Genomic DNA, 12,927 nt, shown 5'->3' on the forward strand with positions numbered 1-12,927 from the left:
ACGAGTGGTTGCATGACATCTGTCAATTGCCACCATTGAGTATCATCTCAGAAAGTCAGCTGCCATCCCACCCCCACACAAACTATCCATCAAGTGTCATCTGTGTCAAGCTAGTTTTTATTTTAAACTTAATGTCTGTAAAGTGTTTTGGCTTTAAATTATTCTGCAGACTCACTCAGTTAAACAGCACTTCCCAGTCTAGACAGAACAATCTTGTTGTCAGTGAAACAGATTCACCCTGACATCCCCATGGTGCGTGGTGATGCGGTTGCTATTTTGGAAAAAGGAAGAGCACTAAAAGCTCTTTCTTTTATGGTTTCGAAACATGATTCCCGTCCACTCAGCTTCAAACAAACACCTCTCAATAAACAATCCTGCCATGTTTGATTTGATCTCACTAATAGGAACCTGCATGGATGGAGAAAGGGGAAAATGGCTCAGCATCCACATGATCCAGTGTTGAGCATTGCTTGCAATATGCTTGCCCTCCTGCAAGGGAAGGATTCCCTCTCCTGCTCTGGCTTTTAAAATTGGCTGCTTTGGCCCTTTACCCCAGCATGTAGGCTAAGCCCTGTGGTTTGGAGACCTCATGGGAAACTGAGGTCCCGAATACAAACTTGCCTGATTCCCCATGGCTGTGGGGCAAGCCTCAGGTGATCAGCAAGGAAATGTAGAAGAAAGATCATCAGCCTGAAAAAGACATTAAACTGAGTCAAAACACATTCTGCATAGCAGCTTTGCCCCCATGTCTCTGCCAGCATGCATGAGACTACAAACACTTCCTTTACTCTATTATTAAAAGAGCATTTCTCCTCCTTGTGAAAAATCTGCACAAAGGAAAAGGTAAAATAGAACATTTGACAGCACTTCATGTCTAGTCAGCTCTGCTGTAGCCTGCGGTTTTGCTCTTTCAACAAAGAGTGAAAACAGCGTGATTAAACCAAAAATACCATTTTTCCCCCTTTGCTCTGTCAGTGATAGATCCTGCACATCCACAGTCAGAATTAACAAATATCAATTGGGGATCTCTTCATCTTCTCTTCCATTAACATTGCTACCCGTCCATCCAACCCAGGGCAGCACTGTGGGGAGGGCCATTCCCCCATCTCATGCGAGTCAGTCCCACCTGGGCATCACCCAGAGGAAACGCGCAGCCTCCAAACCTAAATTCCTGGAGTCCAGGGGGCCCACAAAGAGCTTGGTTCCTCCCCACACCCACACGCATACAGTCGCACAAGGACAGAGATCCCCCAGCACAGCAAGCTGGAGGAAGGTACAAGGCCAAGAACTCAGCCCTGAGGATGCCTCTCGAGCGGGTGATGTTTTTTTCACCCAGGCCTCTGGGCCCACAAATCCCACACTCCGTGTGTGAGGGCTGCTTTTATTCCTCAAATGCCTACAACCCCCTAGGAGCTGCCCAGGTCTATACAGCCTATATCATCACACCTGCATTAGCATTTAATCCCAGGGCTGCTGCATCATGCAGTAAATCACTGCAAGTGTTCTACACAGAGAAAGAGACACTTGCCTTTAAATATTCAAGCAGAAAAATGCCTCTAAATATTCAAACAGGAAAATGAAATTCAGGAAGGAGGAGGACTTTCTGCACAGGCACTGCCATCCAGCAACGTAATGGAAAGGGCTATGTAAGAAAGAGCTGCCCCCAGGCCAGCTCCCCACACTGATTCCCTGTCCCTCCAAGGGGTCCTAACCTTGTGGATTCATCTCTGTTCTGACCTCCCACTAAGGTATTAACCCGCTCACAGGAATAATCTGACATCTACTCACCCCAGGATCAAGCCAGTTTTGCCCTTTAGGAAAATCCTGCCCAAGCACCTACTTCTGCTACTGCTGGTAGTGGTTTAAGAGTCAAAGCTACTTGTCTGGAGCAGCCACTTGCACTTTCGCTATCAGTTAAAGCCCAGGGCAACCCAAAAATACGGTGCAGCAGAGGGGCTGGGGATCCAGAGAGACTACGCAAAGTGGTGAAAGATTTCATGATTCCAAGAGACAGGCCATGCAGAATCGCAACAAAGCGGCGTCCAGCCCAGTCTCTGGCTGGGGATCATACCAAGGAAACTGCACTAGAGAAGTATAAGAAACAGCACAGAGTGGCCCTTCTCCAGCTGCATGAAACTACCTTATACAGTATTAGATCATCCACAAGCACATACCCCAAGGCCTTTACCTGGCTTGAGAGTGTCCTGCAGCAGTGAGTCCCACCACTGAACCCAATGTTGCATGAAACAGGCGTAAAGCAAAGAGAAGGACAGGCTGGGGCCTGATCTCAACAGATGTCATCAGCTCCTGAGAGGGAACTACTCTCTCACCACCTTTCCTACACTAAGATGCAGTCATCCTCTGCTAGCTGCTTGTCTTACTTTTACTGACCCTCCTACCATGGGCAGAGAAGTGAGAGAGATCTGGACAGCGATGAGTCAAGCAATTCCAAGTTCAGGCATGTATTGGCTTGCCCCAGGAAGGCACCTTCTCAAGCAATTCCAAGTTCAGGCATGTATTGGCTTGCCCCAGGAAGGCACCTTCGCTCCTCGGTCACTCCATCTGTGCATGTAATGATCCTGTTAGATGTCCAGCTGCATAATAAATGCAGAAAAATGGTCAGTGCAATTACAGCGTCAATGGAGTGTTTACTCTCCTCCTGGGATGGAGAGTGGGCYGAAGTGGGGGAAATCAGTGCTGAAAAATGAATGTACACAACGCCTCATTATCACATTCCTAATAGCCCTGAAATTGCTTTCAGGGCCTCTTATTTCTCCTCCCCCCGGGTCTCAATAGACCCATTGCCTTCTCTTAGCAGCAAAGCCCRGTTTCCTCACCAGAGCTGCTAATCATCCAAGCAGACAGGGCACCTTAAAACTTGAAGCCATCTGCACAGGAGACTTCCCTGCTAAGGAGCACAGGGAGCAGCTGCGCTGGCTCAGCTTGTCAGATCTGCTCTCATTAAGTGACTCCAAGACAGGCCACTACTCTCACAACCAGCATCAGGCCTCCAATTTTTATTCCTACTCTCTGCTGCTGCCTTCCCTGACAAGATGCAGGCTGTGCCTGTATAAAAAAATTGCAACATCTCCCCCTCACCTCGGTAAAGATCTTTTGCTTTTAGTTATTGTTGTGTGTTCACAGAGCTTCTCCTGTACACTTTGAGGAAATTTCAGCTAATGCAGAAGAGTTGCATTTTCAGCTAATTTCAGAACAGCACTTCCTAGATCACCCCAGGTCTGCGCTCCAGAGCCAGCACAGCTCTCCTCAAGYGTATTTTCAAGCCCAAGTCAGTGTAACTCCCTAGATTTCCCTACGCGCTCTCCAGGGGAACAAGGTGTGGATACCAGCCATCTGAGCTGGCCAACCCTCCTTCAGTGTATACAGGGCAGCTCAACTCTCTGCCAGTGGAGCACAGATGCTCAAGAAACAGGTTTGATCAAGGAGAGGCTGCTGGTTCCCTAGACCTGGGGCAAAGCCTTCACACTGAGTTAACTAACAAGCTGGCAGGATGGAGGGAGGTAATCAGGCAAGGGCAGGAGGCACCAGGCATTTAGCAGGTCCTATGTTCGCACAGAGAGCATTTAACTAACCTGGAGCCAGTGGCTGCGTACCTAAGCACCGCACCACTGTTCCTTTTTCCATGACACACTTCTGCTGAAATGATTTGATGGCTCCCAAAAAGTGCCAAGCCAAGAAGCTTTTAAGAACTTCTGAACTGCCTTTTTAAGAGGTAAGGGATGCATGTACCTAATCTAGTCTTAAAACTAATGATTTAATTTACCTTAGAAGCAAGCCAGCATAAATTAATATCTCCCAGTAGCGCAGCAGAGGCATGTTTCATCTGGAGATTATGCTGATTAAATCAAGTGCCACAATCTTCCCCTTCCATCTCAATAAGACTGAGAAAGAGACCTAAAAATACAGATACAGCTTTCTAAGCCACAGCAGGGAACTGCATATTCATCTCTAAGCTCTCTACTCAGCGGAGTGTGCATGCAACACTCCCCACCCAGGAAGCTGCTCTAACTCGCATGGCACTAAGAGGAAAAATGAAGTCACCAGTTAAGAATTAAGAGATGCCAGGAGAGGGAAGCTGGAGGAGCTTAGGGGTAGTACAAGGGTTTCACTAAATACACAGAGCTGGTGTTTAAAGCGACTGTGTCATTTGCTGACAGGGCAGGAGGTGAGGACATGCTTTCTCAGGCCACGGATACAAGTTTCCTTGTTTGGATACAGAAGGTGTCTAAGCTTCCCAGAGCTCCTTCAGAACATCTCATCAGCTCTGCATCCCCTGTTCCCTTCTCCTTGCACTGCACCCCTGCTCCTGCAGCAGTCACGTCCCTCAAGGAAACACTATCCCTTTCTGACCGCTGTCCTCAAAGGGCTATCACACCTACCTTTTCACATCCACACCATCACTCCCCTGACACTCTGGTCATCAGTGTGCTGGGGCTGAGCTCCAGAAAACACCGCACAGTACACTGCCCTTCCAGACTATGCCCTGCTCCCATGGCTGAGGGGCCTCGGCAGCTGGGGAGCAGACCTCGCTCTCCTGTTATGTTTCCTAGTGTCACATGAATTCTTCCCATAACAGCCATCCATTCGTTCTGTCATTGTACGCTCTGGCTTTTGCAAATCCACAACAGAAATGAACCATCTTCCACATCCCCAATTCTCATGAAAGGTTCTGGTTTAAACCTAAATAAAAAACATCTACCAATGCTTGTAAAATCCTCCCTTCAAGCTGCGAGGGAACAGAAAGCTAAGCACATCTACAGCAGCAAAACACAACCTCAGGCAAGAGGCGTTTGCCTTTTTCCTTCTCTTTCACCACAGACCCAGATTTCTAGGCCTCTTCCATCCAACTCAGCAGTGGTTAAGGAGTAGACACCTCCTTCCACCTGCCCTACAAAGCAGCCTCCATTACTGGGATTTCACTCTGAAAACATAACTGAGGAAATTAGATCAGAATTCTTAAGGCTATGAATCTCCTTTTAGGCTATAAGGTACCAAGGCCATTAGTCATGCAAGCTGCAAATTCGAGTGGCTTAGATTCAACAGTACAGGGAGACAATGCCTGAGCTTGGATCAAAAATAGAAGCCTGTTTAAAACTTCTTCCACCCACCTTCTCCTTTGTTTTTTTTTTTTTTTYCCCTACCTCTTGCTCTACACTAAAGTGAAAGAATAAACCATCTACATCGATGGAACAAGACCTACCTTGACTTTTTCTCAACAGAATCATCACCTGATGACGGTGGTTTTCCAGACAAAGCCTACTCCTTTGGGACTCAACAGCAAACACTTTCCTGCAGCTTTCTGCCACATAATCATGCTTGGGTACTTCACATTTAATGGCTCTGTCTGCCGGCTGTTTGGATCATGTGTCAAGTACTCTAGAGCCATTGGGCAGGACACTTCAGAAACAGAACACCTTTTATTTAAAGCCAATTCAAAACCACAGTAGCGAGTTTGAAAGCTTCCCTGGAGAATGACAAAGGATCTAGTTAGATTGTGGCACAAGAGAAGGGGTCCAAGGCCAAAAAAATCCCTACAACAGAAAGCTACCTCTGAAAAAGCAAACTAGAAACTGTTTATACTGACCCTGACACAAACAACAAGTCTCCAGCAGGCAATCTATATTACAAGGCCAAACCTCTACGTGAGCAATACTGATTCACCCTTCTAGCCAGTTGTTACACAACTCAACATTAGCGATTATGAAATAAGTGGATTTTGTGAAGGAAGGGAGATTAATAGAAGTAGTTTTATCAGCTTATTTGAAAGTTGGGTCAAATAGCGAGCCTCTGCTAGCAGTACTGAATGTGGGCTGCAGCAATCAGTCCCCTGTCCCTGCTTCCTCATAAATGGAATAATTACTCCACTGTTGTAAAAGCATTAAGGTCTTCAGAAGAGAGACAGCATGCATTATCTGAAAAATTATTTTAATACCTAAATGAAGTTATTAAGAGGAACTCCATCATCCAAAAGCAGCCCAGTGGCTCATGTGGAAAAATGCAGCTTCAAATACCCTGTCCCTGCAAGGAAATAGAGCAAAACAGAGTGTGGGAATGCAACCACACATTTGGTCCTGCAAGAAAGTATTTTCTCAGCAAGAGTTTTGCTGAGAGAGGAGACAAAGGAGAACTCACTGACTTGCAGTCCTACAAATCTGGAAGCTGCAAATGCAAGAAGTCTCCTGACTTTTTTATTATTATTATTATTTATGTCTATGGTCCTATAAACAGAGGATAGATGAGTTTCTTTCCTTGGAGTCCTTTCAAATTAAAACTCAGACCCAAGCCCCTTTCTCACCTAGAAGCGAATTACCTAGTTTTACCACAGTCCGCAAATATAAAACTGACTTTCCTAAAATGACTGAAGTGGAAGAGTGTAATTTCAGACCAATCCTTCACATCCTTCTGTCATTTTGCAATAGAATTAACCTATTCTGCCCCTCTCCCTCTGTAAAACACTGCCTTTGCAGGTGTGAATCACATCTCCCTTCTGGGCTTTGCACTCTTCAGTTCAATTAACAGGGCCCCCAAAAGGCTGAGGACTTCACAACTTCTAAATGAAACATTTTAAACTCACTAACACCGTGTTTCCAGCAGGACCTCAGCTCCAGACAAGCCTGACACTGAATTTTTACATTCGTTTTGCCTGAGCAAATGCACCATTATTCAAGATTTAATTTTCAGAAAGAGTAGATGATCTTGCCATCTGAGTAAACATTACACAGGCATCTATACACTGCACGGAATTACATGTCAAGCCACTCAATAAAACCAACTTATCAGCCATAAACAAGCTTGAAAAATCCTCAGTACAGGTGTCTTCCCCCTCCTGTTAAGCTGTACACAGAGTCCTGAAAATCTAGAGGAATTAAGGTGTTTTTGAATTCATTGATCATCCTCCTTACCCTGCCAGCACTACATTTGCTCGTGCTTCACCCTCCCTACTGAGACAGCTGCCTTTGGAAGTGAGGATTTTGAGAATATAGAGGGAGAAAAGCATTATCGAAAGACAGAGGTTGCTTCACCTCTACCCCCACACCTCGAGCCACAGGCATGCTGCGAGATGGGGAGCAACAGCTGGGTGCAAATGCCACCTTTTCTGTATCTCATTCTCTTAAGAGAGTAGACAACCCTGCAGGTAGGGTAGACCCAGAAGTGACRCCTGGCTGCTCGGTGACACAGGCCACCAGATTCATGTCATCCTGCTGCTCATCCACAGCAGCTCGCTTTTTCCTAAGGAAAAAATTCAGTTGAGGAACTTGCTCCTTCCTTCAATGCTTCTCAACAGACCAGACTTACAGTTTCTGACCTTTTTTCTAATTTATTCCCCCTCTTCCCCAGCTGGATGCAGAGAAGCTTCACAGCAAATCTAAGCTGACAGATGACAGCTAGCTTTTCTTCCTTCCTTTCGCAGGCCTTTTCCTCTGTGAGCCCAGAGCGCCACAGGTGGTAGGCAGAAAGCTTCTGCTCCTCAGCAGGATGGGCTTGTTTGTCTCCCACTAGTTAGATCCATCTTGGAGGAAGAGATCCTCCTTTCAGTGCTACCTCACAGGTGGCTCTCACTCAGGTCCTCTTTGCACCGTGTCACACAAAACACTCCTTTTTTAGTATCTTTAAAAGCACTGTAATTACACCCTCACCATCCCGCACAAGCAAATGATTCATTATCCCTGGAGAGTTAGTCCTTGTCAACTGACCACATTAACAGACCATACACACAGTCTCCATCACTGCAAAGGAAAACATGTTCCCTTCTGGTGGTAGCACCTTTTACATAGGATTCGCAACAAGCTTCATGTAGTCAGCTAACAAACAGCAGCTGATTAGTGGTAACTCTTTACACAGAAATCATCTGGCCACCTGCCTGTAACTGAGCCTTACCCAGTTCAGCTGGATGCAGGAGAGACCAGAGGGTGACACTGCAGAAAAGATGAGGTGCTGAAAGGTGCAGAAGTTCTGACATAGTTGAAAGCCTAGAGCAAAACCTGAAGGAAGATTAAGTTGCTCTGACATCCAGAGGATAARCTAAGATTGAACCTGACACATACTCCTCACCGTACCACTGACACGGCTCTCGGTCTCGGGCAGATCATTGCACTCCTGTGCCTCGGCTTCCCCAGCTGAGGAACCAAGTTCTCATTTACTTCCCTCTGCATAAATCTTTGAGATTTGCATAACAAAAATATTATATGGGTAAAATCACTGCCAAGAYAGACACCAGCAGGCATCAGAGGCTCTTCACAGCACTGACCATGCAGGAAAGCAGGATGCCCTTGCACTGACTCTGGCTGCTCCCATCCTTTTTACACAGTAGTAATCAAGATTACCACAGCAACAGGAGACCAAGTAGAAAATATATTTCACTGGAATGTATTTGGCTGCTTTTTAGTGGATTGACATGAGAGAGTTCGTTTATAAATATGTCAAGAGCATGTCGGTGTGAAATTGGAAACGAGAGTGGATGGCAGCACTGTGAGCAAAGTACATGGGGTGAGGAGATTAAACATGCAGGTTAACCTGAACGAGTTACAGATTGAGAGACCTGTGGGAAAATGCAGAATCTCAGCTCTAATCAACTCCATTCACTGAGCAATGGAAACCCTTCTTCTTTAGTGCAAACCGCTTCCTGGTTAACTTGCCTCCATGCTGTCACAGGACCCAGTACACTTGCCTCCGAAAAACACCCGCTGGCAGTGCGCAAAGGCACCCTGGGGCTAAGCTGCAGCCAGAGCTTTCTCGCTTAGGAAGGGAAGGCCCCCAGCTCTGGTGCTCACAGCAGACTGCTCTGCTTCTAGCATTGCCGCTGCTCTTTCAGCCAAGCCAAATAAAAGAGAGCAACCAGACAAGACGGTCATGCTGGAGACTGAGATCCTCCCCAGAACTCTTTTAAGAGGCTAATTAAGCCAGTTAATAACACAAGAGCAGCACTCTGACACCAGAAGCAAGCCACAGCATGTCCAGTTTCCTTCATAACAACCTCCCAAAAGACTTCAGCATTTATGCCATGAGATGAGTGGTACCTCAAGCGGCCAGTCAAGTGAGCTTTGTCAGGAGCTAAACAGAAGACACCTCACCTTGAAAAAACAGAGACTAGCAGTCCTGTTTTTAGGAGAATGATGCTCCAATGATGATGATGGCTGGGCTGAGCACCCTGCAAGCAGGAAGGCAAACAAAACTCATTCGCACTATCCTTCACAGAATCCACCCATCCTGTTAGAGCAGGTGCATCAGCAGGCACTCAGGAGACAAGCCTGCTCACCGAAGAGCTCAAGGGGAGCACGAGGGAGAGCGCTAAACACTCACTTTCAGATAAAGAGTAACTGTATTCTTGTGGTGGCCCCTTAGAAACATACTCAACTCACTGGAGTGAATACTGCATCAAGGCACAAGCAACAAATAGGGTCACAGGACCAGAGGGGACCTCCTGGGTCATCAAGCCCTGACCCTATCATAGATATCATATCCTACAATCATAAACCACATGTCATTTAAGGACATAAATCTGATAACCCATAGGCATATGACCAACTGTCATCGCTGCTCCCAGCTAAAGAGCATGTCTGATCATGATTTACTACCTTCTCACTTCCATTTGTGATCTCTCAAGGCAGAACGAGAGAGCGCATGCACACTTCTGTGCAGAGGGGGGCCACCAAGCTCAAGGCTTTGACCAACTCAAGCCCACAGTAACAGCTAGAGCAATTCAGAAGCGTTCACCCTAGAATAACAGGGCACTGCACCAAGAGGGAGAAAGCACTCTCCAGTGAGCACTCAGATCCTACAGGCGAAGGCATACAATGTACAGCATGTACCATCATCAAGCAAAGCATACAGAACCTGCCTGGCAACACAGAATGTATTTTCAAGTGAACCAACGCTGGCCTTCATCCGAGACATTGCATTCACCCATCAAGCTGCTAAGCAATAAAAAGATCCAGAGCACTGTAAATGCTTGCGATAAAGCACTCATAAATTAAAGAAAGAAAAGTTGCATTGCCTCAGGCTGTAAGTAAACTTGTGGCAACAACATTCAAAGAGTGTTGCAGCAAGGAGCAGTAGGCTGGCAGAAAGAGAAACAAGACAACTACCACCTCTTTTTCTGGGCTTTTGCCTCTGCTTGGCTGACCGGTTTTATCAGTTAGTCAGATCCCCATTACACAGGAAGGAAATGCATCCACCAGAAACTACTACTTCTCTGTCCTTCAGCCCAGGGATATGACAGATTTGACTACGAGCTGAGACATAACTTAGATAGAGTACCTGCATGGCTCTCTAAAGGAGAGGTAAAAAGCCCTCTGCTCAGAGACTTTACAGATTAGTTCTTTAGGTACATCAAATGGTAAACAGGAATTAGCATGCCTAGTGAAGGCTATAGCCAGTATTTAAGGCCGCTCATACCCATTACAAGGCAAGTACATTGACATGTTCCCAAAGATCTTTAGCAATCAGGTAGCAGAAGGTAGCAGAGCTGCAGAAGACATTGCAATAAGCTAGCCCAGAACACATGCTGTCTATGGATCTAGAAGTATTTCAGAGCCAAATCAGACTTGAGAAAATCAGCTCTCAGAATGGAGAGGTGTTGAACATTGCTACATACTCCACAAACTTCCTCACCAGACTAGCTCATCCATTCCCTCCAAGAATAGTTCAGCAGTCTTCCTGCAAGCCCTGCTTCCCTTGGCCACGTATTCCACACCAGCTGTYCAGGGGAACAGAGCACCAACACTGCAGCTTTGTATCCCAGAATATCTGGCAGGGAGGCAATGACCGTCCTCAATACTCATTCTCACAGTGCCTTGAAAGGACACACAAGCATCATCATCTCCTCAGGTGCAAGAAATGCTCCGCAAGCAAAGCCCCCACAGTGGGAGACTCACAAGCGGATTGCCAGCCACATGTCCAAACTCCTACTTGCCTTCCTTGGGACGCTATTTTTCTTTGTCCAGGCAGAGACGAGGGCACAGACACTTTCATTCATATTTCACTCAGACTTTCAAAGCTCTTCCCAGTCTTTTTAATGAGAGAGGAAACAAATCAGTAGTTTTGAATTTCTTCGGAAAGAGCCAGTCTAACAGACTGCGCCAGGGCTGATAACCACTCCTGTCATTTTGCTAACTTCTCTTGGTACAAAACTAGCCCTAATCAATACTGCAGTGCAAAAATACTAATACTATAATTGTGGATGAAACGCTTCTGCTATGTCTTACGTTATTCAGGCAATTCTTAAACTGTTGGATTTAGTAATTCCCAGTTTCAAGGGAAGAGATGTTACTACCACAGAAATTCTTTGAATCAGAATATTTGTGTCTCTCCTATATTTCTGCTGATTTTGTGCAGCTATACACATGATTTAGTATCATTAGTATTCAGAGTTTTCCCCATTACCTGATGCCTCATGATATATGAGGTCTGGAACATTGGTTCCCAATCACATTAGAAAAAAATATTCATATGAGTATTATGCACTGCTCGTAACATTGAGTTCATGGGCAAAAGGGTATTGCTTCCCCATAACGAATAATTCTTCAGTATTATCAGCATTCATCAGAAACAACTTCACACGATCAGCAGCTATCTTGAACTATTTGTTTCAACAGAAATCAATTAATTGTTTATCAGACATCTGCTACTGGGGGGTTGGGGGGGGGAAGAGGGGGAAAATGGGACCAAACCAAAAAACTCCACCTACCTTCTCATTTTATGATGCAAGCAGAAATGGAGCTACATCCATGTCTCCTGATCCAACCGCTCTCCAAACCCTCGTTTAGTCAGTGCAATAAATCTGTTCACTCCGACACATTTAAGTCATCAACTCCAAACATGATTTAAATCATCACGCAGAAAACCTTGATTTAAGACACTAATTTTAACCTTGATTTGCATTTGTATTTATTTTCATTAAAGACTGTTAGCTTTCATTGACTGGTATAACCATTTAATAGCAGAGATTTGCAGGCAAATCACCACTGTCAAAAGAATTCCAGCTCAATGAAGAACATTAATAAAGTGAAATGAAAATGAGTTTTTCATCACTTTCTAGCCAGATATTTTTCCCTCTCAAGATTTAGAAAAAAATATGTAGATGCAAATTAGAATTAAAAGTGTCAAAGCTACCTTAGGCATACTGGACAACTGATAGGTTGTGAATTTAAAAACTGATTAAATAAATCAGTAACTGTTGCTAGATCTACTAGTTCTAAAGCCTTTAAAATGACTGGTTTTGCTCACTGTGTCGCCATTACAGATGCAAAGGCTTAAGTAACTCTTTCCTTGTTGCTGTTCAGTGTCTCATTTCCACAAATAGAGTTTAGACATCGAACCTGCTTAGAAATACACTGTGGAAAATATTTTGCATCTACACCTTTTGTCACCTATGTATTACTGAAAGTTGGGTCCCAGGGCTTTAGATGCGTCATTCTCCCCCTCCACCCATTTCTTAACATCTGATGGGGAGGGGGAAAGAACAACCTTTTCTGCTTTTTCAGCTTTAAGTGAATATAAAGTTAATATAAACACAGACAGTTCTCTGCATGCATTTATTACCTAAACTGAAAACAAGAATAGTTTAGGGAAAAAAAAAAGCAATTCTGCATTAAAAAAAGAGGAACCAAAGTGCCAACAGTCACCCCATCACAAACAGGTACTTAACRTTATACAGGATGCAAAAGTTTAAGCTGATCTTAAATGTTAAAGGTCTTTCTGAAACTCTGTATATGATAAAAGAGCTGAATACTTTGACTGAAATGTGAAGTTTAAGTTATAATGGATTTTCAATACATCACAGAAAAATGGAAATCTTCCTATAGGACACATGCCTTTATGTTTATTTTTAAATACTTTACAATATATTAAATTTTGAATTTTAAAATTAGACAAGCTAAAATTGGTAACAGCAAACCTTAATATCCC

General features: G+C 44.7%; 1 long non-coding RNA gene across 1 annotated transcript; it reads right to left on the minus strand.

The window, feature by feature from the left end:
* Nucleotides 1–621: 621 nt before the first annotated feature.
* Nucleotides 622–4,522, minus strand: LOC112970564. The gene is made up of 4 exons (XR_003255069.1): nt 4,401–4,522; nt 3,785–3,915; nt 2,392–2,594; nt 622–690 (listed from the first exon to the last, which is right to left on the minus strand). It is a non-coding gene; the product is annotated as an uncharacterized LOC112970564 (long non-coding RNA).
* Nucleotides 4,523–12,927: the final 8,405 nt, after the last annotated feature.

This window comes from Apteryx rowi, unplaced genomic scaffold (assembly GCF_003343035.1).
Source record: "Apteryx rowi isolate R43461 unplaced genomic scaffold, aptRow1 scaffold_40, whole genome shotgun sequence".
In the NCBI taxonomy this organism is placed as follows: domain Eukaryota; kingdom Metazoa; phylum Chordata; class Aves; order Apterygiformes; family Apterygidae; genus Apteryx; species Apteryx rowi.